At 43.4% G+C, this 10,093-nt stretch overlaps 1 long non-coding RNA gene across 1 annotated transcript; it reads left to right on the top strand.

Annotated features, from left to right (window-relative positions):
* Positions 1-5,349: 5,349 nt before the first annotated feature.
* On the top strand, positions 5,350-10,002 carry LOC126991168 (uncharacterized). Its single transcript, XR_007745220.1, has 3 exons — positions 5,350-6,373; positions 8,098-8,234; positions 9,915-10,002. It is a non-coding gene; the product is annotated as an uncharacterized LOC126991168 (long non-coding RNA).
* The last annotated feature ends 91 nt before the right edge of the window (positions 10,003-10,093 follow it).

Below are 10,093 nucleotides of genomic sequence, written 5' to 3'. Positions count from 1 at the left end.
GTCATGTTTCTTTGTGCAACATCCGTGAGGACATGTCCAAAACATGACATGATCTGGTTAGACTGTTAAGAGAGTAGACAGAGTTGTGCTGGCCAGTGGCTGGCTGGCTGCGGCTGGTCAGTCTCAGGACCGGCTCAAACAGCCAGCCAGGTTACTTATAAGGATGGAATATAGTACAAGAATACTCCAACAAGTGTTGCAAACTAATGTAGAGAATATTGAGGTCTACATTCATTTAATTATTTTCATTTATAAAAAATTAAAAAAAATCGATTTAAATAAAAAATCTGATTTAAATAAAAAAATCCGTTTTTTTATTTAAAAAGATATTTAAAAAATCAACAACCCTGGAGAAGAGGGAGGGTGAGGGAAAGGGGAAGAGAGTGAATACATGAGTGAATAAGTTTGGATAATATCGTTTCGAATAGTTTAATTATCATGTAATAGTTTATGATATAGTTCATAATTCTCTCTCTCTCTCTCTCTCTCTCTCTCTCTCTCTCTCTCTCTCTCTCTCTCTCTCTCTCTCTCTCTCTCTCTCTCTCTCTCTCTCTCTCTCTCTCTCTCTCTCTCTCTCTCTCTCTCTCTCTCTCCTCCTCCTCCTCCTCCTCCTCCTCCTCCTCCTACTACTACTACTACTACTACTACTACTACTACTATTACTACTACTTTTCATATTTCACGGCTTTCCAGTCATTTATTCCTACAAGCTTCATTGATACCTATTACTAACGTGTGTTTCGTATTCCCGTATTCCTGGCTCATGTTCAAAATTTTCAACTAATTCCTAATGTATATCTTGCAAATTTCACGGATTTCAGTCTCCTCCTATTTCAACCTTTTCACTTCCTTTTCAATTATTATTACTGATGTCTGTTTCGTTTCCTCGTATTCCAGGTTCAGTTCCAATTGTTCCAGTAATTCCTGATGTATCTTGCATAGGTCACGGTATTCCAAGCTTTCTCACATCTCCATTCCTACTTTACTCTGCATCTCGCCATTCCGTTCAACAAGCTTCATTGCTTCCTATTCCTCTTGATTCCTACATTCCAGGTTCATCTTCCAGTTGTGTCACGGTATTCCAAACTTCTACTCCTGCTAACGTTCTGCCTTTCCTTTCCCACTCCCGCCCAACCACCTGTTCCTATTCCTATTCCTCCCTCTCTGCAGCGTCATTTCATATTCCCATTCCCACTTTGCTATGTTGTTTTATTCCTTTTGCCTTGATGGTGAGGAGGGTGTGTGTGTGTGTGTGTGTGTGTGTGTGTGTGTGTGTGTGTGTGTGTGTGTGTGTGTGTGTGTGTGTGTGTGTTCTTTGTTAAAGTTTGCTTTGTTCTTTGTTGTGGTGTATCTCTCTCTCTCTCTCTCTCTCTCTCTCTCTCTCTCTCTCTCTCTCTCTCTCTCTCTCTCTCTCTCTCTCTCTCTCTCTCTCTCTCTCTCTCTCTCTCTCTCTCTCTCTCTCTCTCTCTCTCTGCGCTTATGTTTGTATGTTACTTAACCCATTAACTGCCAAGGTTCCCATATGGGAACACACATTAATGTGATGAATAATGAAACGTGCTTGTTGGGGGATAGCATTCCTTCTCATGTTTGAACAGGTTCACTTTGCACCAGTCATCACGCATCAACCTGTCAGGCTGCCTCTGTGTGTGCTCAGTGGGAAACTGAACTTCATTGATTTCACACCTACCTCGGAGCTCTGTAACAAAAGCGCCAGCTTTTGACGGTGAGGCTGCCAAATAACATAACACCGGTTCAGGTGTTTCTAGTATTACCGTCCATAGGTACGTGTCAACTTGTGGTTTTCAGGTTTTGTAAGTTTTCTAAAATACAGATAATGAAAATTTGAATTCATCTATGTTTTTTTTATATTTGAAATATCAATATAGTATCGTTTTCGCCTTTTTTTTTTTTTTTTTTTTTACGTCGCGGCCTATTACACCCGGTGGGGCCTGATGGTCGGCCCAAGGCTTCTTCCCGGTGGGGCCTGATGGTCGTCCCAGCCCGTTCTGGCGCAGGCGAGTGTTTATAGTGGCGCCATCTTGCATTGGCTCATGCTGCCCCCCCGGAACTCGTTCTTGATTCGCTTGGACGGCTTCCTCTAGAGACCGGGTTGATGGGTGGTCTTCAGGACAGCATGTGGGTAGTTTTGAGCCACTCGGCGGTGACTGAAAAATCCGAGGTGGTAGCGTGGGGATTCGAACCCGCGTCGTCCATCACGCGGTGTATGTGAACCCAGCACGCTACCAGCTCAGCCACCGCCTGTCGGACTTATCGCTAGCTATTATCGGAATTGTGGATTTATATCGGTATCGGTTATCGCCTATATTTGTGTCTCCAGTTAACGAGTATCGGTTATCACCGATAAGGTTTTCCATTATCAGTTATCGGTTATCGGGAATATGGTTTTCTGTTATCGTGCCCAGCTATCCTCCTCCCTTCTCCTTTGTTGTTTACTTGCAACAATAAACTATCAATCAATCTCTTTATTACTCTCCTCGATCCCCTCTCCCCTTCCTCTTTCTCCTATCCTCATCACGTACCACATAACACCCTCCTTTACCTCCTATTTGATATGCTCTCTAATGTCTTACTTATTCTCGTTCTTTATCCCCCTTTTTTACTCTCTCTCTCTCTCTCTCTCTCTCTCTCTCTCTCTCTCTCTCTCTCTCTCTCTCTCTCTCTCTCTCTCTCTCTCTCTCTCTCTCTCTCTCTCTCTCTCTCTCTCGACAAGTACCGTAGGCTCATCCAGCAGTATAAGTCTAAATCCCCTAATATTTTGATTTCAGGAATTCTACCACGGACATGGGATGAGGGCGACTTCTACAGTGAGGCCTTCAGCCTCAACAACCGCCTGCAGACTCTCTGCGGAGAGCTTGACGTCGAGTTCTTTAACGCCTGGAACGATTTCTACGGCCAGAGTAAACTTTTCCAAAGGGACGGCATACACCTGTCCCCCATCGGGGCAGCCTGTTTTGTATGGCTCATAAACACCGCCGTACGTAACGACCGAAAAACAAAAAACGACTCTCAGCCACGTCCTTCCATCCCGCCCGTGTAAATAGACACCATACACCGCAACAGACTCGTAACATTGAACCCTCCAGTACCACCACCTCTATTACCAAGCTTCAAGATAACCTAAGAGTCCTTAGTTTCAATGCGCGTAGCCTAAGAAACAAGTTTGATGAACTGCGATGTCTTGCTCTGACAGAAAACTTTGACGTAATTGCTATAACCGAAACATTTATCGACACCACTAATATTGATTTAAGTTCCGAATACAACATAGATGGCTACAGATTCTTCAACAATGATCGTGTAAACCGTAGAGGGTGGTGTCGCCCTTTTTGTCAAAAGCTACTTGCAACCCACTGACAGAACACCAAGAAACAGTAACGTTGAACATTTGTGCGTGCGAGTAAACACTGCAAAAGTCAATTTAAATATATCTGTCACTTACAGGCCTCTGAGGCAATCACTCGATGCCGATCTTGAAATGTACAGCGTCTTAAGGCAGTCACTTAATAACAGCGACTCACTGATACTAGGAGACTTTAACCTCCCCCATATCGACTGGGCGACACTGTCGGGTACAGAAGGTGAGTCCCATAGAATGATCAATTTCTAGAGGAAAATTATCTAAGCCAAATGGTTTCTGAACCAACTCGACAAAATAACATACTTGACCTTGTCATAGCGACCCAAGATAACCTAGTCAGTAATGTCACGGTAGGAGAACACCTCGGTTCCTGCGATCATAAACTAGTGCGCGTTGACATTAGAGCTCAAACATCGGTGACTGAAAATAAAGTAAAGGTGCCCAATTTCAAAAGAGCCAACTTCGTGGAAATCCGACGAAAACTAATAGATATGCAACTATCAGATGACGGCAATGTAGAGGACGCCTGGCTAAGCTTTAAAAATCACTTACTCACTCAGCAGGACACATTTTTCCCCTTGTGCGAGAAGCGAATTAACACTAATAAAAGTCCACCTTGGTTTAATAGCGAAATTAAACACTCAGTCAAGGAGAGAAAATTGTCTTACAGGTTAAAGAAAGAGCAAAGCACGCCCGAAAACATTAGACTTTACAATGATGCCAGGCGACGAATAAACAGGTTAGTGCGTCAGGCAAAGCGTAGATATGAAGAAAATATTGCAGCCAACTGTAAAAATAATCCGAAATCCTTCTTCAGTTACATAAACAACAGAAAGGCGATCAGAAGTGGAATTGGACCTTTAACAAACAGCGACGGTGCACTAGTGACTGATAGCCAACACGTTGCAAACCTATTAAACAATTACTTTTCCTCGGTGTTTAATAATAACAGTCCTCCCGCCACCACCACCAACACCAGTACTAATGTAAATCCCGAGCATGCATTGTCTAGCTTTGAAATAAAACCCGATGAAGTCCTTAAAGCCCTCAAATCACTCAAAACAAATAAAAGTCCTGGACCTGACAAAGTATATCCAGCTCTGCTGAAAGAAACAAAGAGCGAAATACTCTCCTCCCTCACAACCGTATTCAATATGTCCTTGCGACAAGGCATCGTCCCTTCAGATTGGAAAAAGGCTAACGTGACACCGATTTTTAAGAAAGGAGACAAAAAAGTACCAGGTAATTACAGGCCCATTAGTCTAACTTCGGTTGTAGGTAAGCTACTTGAGGGCATAATTAGAGACAAAATTGTGAGTTACCTTGAAAGCCACTCATTGATTGGGGACTCACAACATGGCCTCCGAAACAAAAGATCCTGCCTATCAAACCTATTAACCTTTTATAACGACCTCTTCACTGTTTATGACGTAACCAAATCACTGGACGTAGTCTATCTTGATTTCAGAAAGCGTTTGATAAAGTCCCGCATCATAAATTACTTTACAAATTAAAGCAAATAGGTATTGACGGTCAAGTAAACCAATGGATCGCGAATTGGTTGAGCAACAGACAACAAAGAGTAGTGATTGACGGATTTAACTCAGAGTGGGCGCCTGTCACTAGTGGCGTCCCTCAGGGCTCGGTTCTTGGCCCAGTGCTCTTCATTATTTACATCAACGACGTGGATGTTGGACTCAATAACCGCATTAGTAAATTTGCAGACGACACAAAGATTGGTAACTCGGTTCTGACTGACGAAGACAGGCAAAGCCTCCAAGAGGATTTGCACAAAATTTCAGCTTGGTCGGATAGATGGGAGATGCCCTTTAACGTAGACAAGTGCTAGGTCCTTCAAGTTGGAACGAGGAATAAGAAGTTCGAATACGAATTGCGCGGCGTTTAACTCAAAAGCGTTCAATGCGTAAAGGACTTGGGGTCAAAATCGCGTCAAACCTCAAATTCTCACAGCAATGCATCGATGCAGCAAATAAAGCGAACAGAATGTTGGGCTTCATTAAAAGAAACTTTGTATTCAAGAATAAAGATGTAATACTCCCGCTCTACAACAGTCTAGTCAGACCCCACTTGGAATATGCGGTACAGTTTTGGTCTCCCCACCATGCAAAAGATATTGCTAAATTAGAAGGTGTTCAGCGTCGGGCAACGAAAATGATCCCTTCCTTGCGCAACAAATCCTACGAAGAAAGGCTTTCTACCCTTAACATGTTCTCTCTTGAGAAACGTCGCCTCCGAGGAAAACTGATCGAATGTTTTAAAATACTTAATGGTTTCACGAATGTAGACAGATCAACATTGTTTATGATCGATGACACATTGCGCACGAGGAACAATGGCGTAAAACTCAGATGTAGACAAGTAAATTCAGACTGCACCAAATTTTTCTTCACCAACGTTGTAGTGCGAGAATGGAATAAGCTTCCACCATCAGTGGTCCAGTGTAACACGATTGACTCCTTCAAAAATAAGCTCGACCGTCACTTCCTTCAACGTAATATCAACTAGAGTAGAAATGCAACGTTTTGGAGTCTTCTGATTAATGTAAAATCACTTAGGTTTAAGGACAGACCACCAAGTCTGGACCATGGGGTCTGTGTGGTCTGATTTTCTATGTAAATCTATGTAAATATTCTAAACATCGTTCGGGAGGCGCCGCTGCAAAGACAAAGGCAGGAACAACATCATCATCACCATCAGGACTATGCCGCCCTACATGTAAACAAACAGAGTGGTGTGTGGCTGGCCGCGTGGCCTGTGACACCCTCATCCCCACCCTGGCCAGGCGCGGCGCCCCACACAGCAGAACACTTCCTGCCACGACTCCACTCAGGGCCCCACACCAGCCCCAGCCAGGCTCCACACCCTCAGCCCCACCCTGGCCAGGGCGCGGCGCCCCACACAGCAGAACACTTCCGGCCACGACTCCACTCAGGGCCCCACACCAGCCCCAGCCAGGCTCCACACCCTCAGGTCAGCCTGTGACACCCTCAGCCACACTCTGCCTGCCAGGCCCTCAAGTGTACACAGACCTTCATGGAGGAGGAGAGAGAGAGAGAGAGAGAGAGAGAGAGAGTGGGTGGGTGCACTTCTAGAGTTTTACCTGTAGATGGAATGGAGGAGAGGGAAAGAGAGTGTGGAGTGCACTTCGAGAGTTTTCCTTTTAGATGGAATGGAGTAAAGGGAGAGAACAAGGTCATGTATAAGGGGACATGTCTCAAGAGAGTGCAGGGAGATCTGATAAAAGTATTCAAATAGGTCAAGGGTTACAACAAAGGCGATATAAGTAAAGTACTGAGAATTAGCCAGCAGGATAGAACATGCAGTAATGGATTTAAATTATAAAAAGTATAGATTTAGGAGGGAAATAGGCAAGCATTGGTTTAGTAATAGAGTGGTGGGGGAGTGGAATAGACTCAGCAATCACATAGTGAGTGCAGGGAAGATAGCCTGTTTTAAGAGTAGACTGGATAGCTACATGGATGAGGACGACAGGTGGTAGTGTAGTGCGGCGACTAAGCCGGTCGAATGAGAGTCAAAGCAAAATTCAAAAAGGCTATCAAAGGATTCGTTGGAGAAGACGACTGATGAGAGAGATGTGGGTACAGTAAGGTAGCAGTGTACACCCGTACCAAAGGTAAACAAGGATCAAGCCTCTATGACACAGTGTTGATTTCAGTAAATTGGAAGCCACCACCCGCTTTGGAAGCCACGGAACGAATATGGTCATGAAATTTCAGTTTATCATCAAACATTACCCTAAATCTCTGCTCAGAGTGGTAAATGGGATAGGAATATCACCAATGAAGTACTGGTCGAAAAGGCCAGCAGGAGGGAGATCTCTGCCAAATCTCAAAGCCACACATTTGTCTGGGTGGAGGTTAAGACCCCATGATTTTGCCATTCCATTCAGTACATCAATATCTTGCTGGAAAGTAGCTATACAGTTGATTGTGGAGGAAATATTATTACTCTGAACCTTCATATAAATTTTCAAGTCATCAGCAAAGATCTTATATTGGCAGCTAAGTGATGACGTCAGGTGGTTAATGTAAATAAGAAAAGAACGAGACCCAGGACTGAACCTTGCAGAACACCACTTAACACACTTTTGCAGGTACTAACCGTCAACAACAACTGACATTTTCCTGCCGGTAAGAAAGTTATGAATCCAAGACAATATGTTACTAGAAATACCCAAGTGATGTAGCTTTGTGATCAAAATGGAATGGCAAACTGTGTCGAAAGCTTTTGAGAAATCAAGTAAGATTAGGTCAACTGTACCTCCTGCATCAACACTTTTGACTAATTTCATCATAAGTCAAGAGTAACTGATCCTTGACACTCCTTCCTGCTCTGAAGCCAAACTGGGCATCAGACAAAATTAAATTATTATCCAAGTAAAGATTAAGTTGTTCCACAATAATTCTTTCAAGCATCTTGCAGCATATAGATGTTAGACTCACAGGACGGTAATTCAAAGGGTCCGAGTGCAAACCTTTCCTAAATATAGGGACTATGTTAGAACTTTTCCATGCTGAGGGCACTTGTCCAGTATTTAATAATTTTGTAAAAATAAGGTGTAAAGGGTAAGCCAGATGATATTGACAAGATTTCAGAACCAGAGGATGAATGCCATCAGGACCCATACTAGTGTTATTATCCAAATTGTCAATAGCCAACTTAACTCTTTCCAGAGATGGCAGAATAAAAGAAAACTGAGTATTAGACATCTGGTGAGCTGCAGGAAGGGTTGGGGGCGAGGCTGTGTATATGGCTAAAAGTGTTTGCAAGACACTCCGCCATGCCACTGGGATCACTAACTGTTGACCCGGTACGTATATGTCATTTCAGAGGTAAAAAAGAAATTGAGTTCTTGGTATTAATTCGGCCTCATCAGCACCACTATCTTAGCTCGCAATCTCCTACTCATGTTTTTACTCCCATTTTCTGTTGCCAAGTCAGGTCATCATATCCTTTCAGAGCCAAAGAAGAGGTATGGTGTTGGTTATATCTCTGCACCCCGGCATCACTACCCAGACTATTGTTACTTACTATGGGTAATCCTAGACTATTGTTACTTACTATGGGTAATCCTAGACTATTGTTACTTACTATGGGTAATCCTAGACTATTGTTGCCACATTTGCCACAAAACTCCTCTCTGGGGGTTCTGGTAAACCTGCCTCTTACAACAATGGGTAATCTGTGGTTATTAGTTCTAAATTTACAAAGACTTATTCTGTACAGCTTTGGTAACCTTATTAAGTAGCTTTGAAAAGAGAAACTGTCCTTATAAGTCACATAAGTACTGCATGATGATTTACTGTTGAATGCCACTCTGAGATCCAGTGATCCTTAACATTCCTCTGGAAAGCAAGTTTCAAGCAGTGTGTTGTGAACCTCTTGTTCCAGACACATCCCCGACATACTCAGCTGAGTTGTTCAACAGTGATTTTATACTTCATCCTTGGTGATTTGTAACTATTTTCATTATGCATTTTAAAAAGACTGATACATTATATAACAGTTTCTCTTGTTTACCGGAAATTATCCTTGAGTCTACCAAAGCCGTGTCAAACTATCTCTTTGCTCTTCAAACTGCCCATGGAAATACTACTAACACAACCTCTACCAAAACCTTGTCAAACTATCACTTTGCTCCTCAAACTGCCCATGGAAATACTACTAACACAACCTCTACCAAAACCGTGTCAAACTATCACTTTGCTCTTCAAACTGCCCATGGAAATACTACTAACACAACCTCTACCAAAGCCTTGTCAAGCTATCACTTTGCTCTTCAAACTGCCCATGGAAATACTACTAACAAAACCTCTACCAAAGCCGTGTCATGCTATCACTTGGCTCATAAAACTGCCCATGGAAATACTACTAACAAAACCTCTACCAAAGCCTTGTCATGCTATCACTTGGCTCATAAAACTGCCCATGGAAATATTACTACTAACACAACCTCTACCAAAGCCCTGTCAAATTATAATTAGCCTCGTACCACTACCCATGGAAGTACCCAGAGAGTCTTATCCATTGTTGGTGTGTGAGGCCTGAACTCTCTGAGGATATTGACCCAGGCCTTGAGATCAGTCCCAGCAATGTCAGTCAGCCAGGCACTGTTCCCTACACGCTTCCCATGAACCTCTGCTGTGGGTCAATGGCCACACCCAACACACTGATTATCCCTGTCAGTAATAGCAAAAAGACCACCAAAAGTGATGGAAATGAACTCTATGGAATGTAAGGGAGGCAGAAAACAGTTTAAAAGCTGACATTGTTTTTTGAGCTGGTAATAGCTGGCATTTCTTCGTGAGGGAGAGCTGGCAATACTGTTTTCATGCCCAAGGAAAGGCTTAGGTAGTCTTACGCTTGACAAATTAAACGGATCAATGAACACTTACTCTGACCTCTGCCGTGTGCATAACTAAACTCAATCCTCCCTGTCATCCCTGCCCTGTTGTGCCGTGTCCTCTGCTGCCCCGCGTCGCCCCGCCAGTGCCCCATCAGGACGTCATTGTCTCCAGTCGTGTGGTCCAGTGAGTCACCGCTCTACCGCACGACAGTGACCCCAAGGAAGTCCCGGTTAGTCAGTCCGTCTGTCAGTGAGGGACATAACCCCTGCCTGAGCTAACCCATCGCTGAGTCAGGCATTCATTATTTGTGTTATTTCAAGCC

This window comes from Eriocheir sinensis, unplaced genomic scaffold, assembly GCF_024679095.1.
Source record: "Eriocheir sinensis breed Jianghai 21 unplaced genomic scaffold, ASM2467909v1 Scaffold249, whole genome shotgun sequence".
Classification (NCBI taxonomy): domain Eukaryota; kingdom Metazoa; phylum Arthropoda; class Malacostraca; order Decapoda; family Varunidae; genus Eriocheir; species Eriocheir sinensis.
The sequence above is the reverse complement of the archived record's forward strand: the minus strand, read 5'-3'. Positions and strand labels throughout refer to the sequence as shown.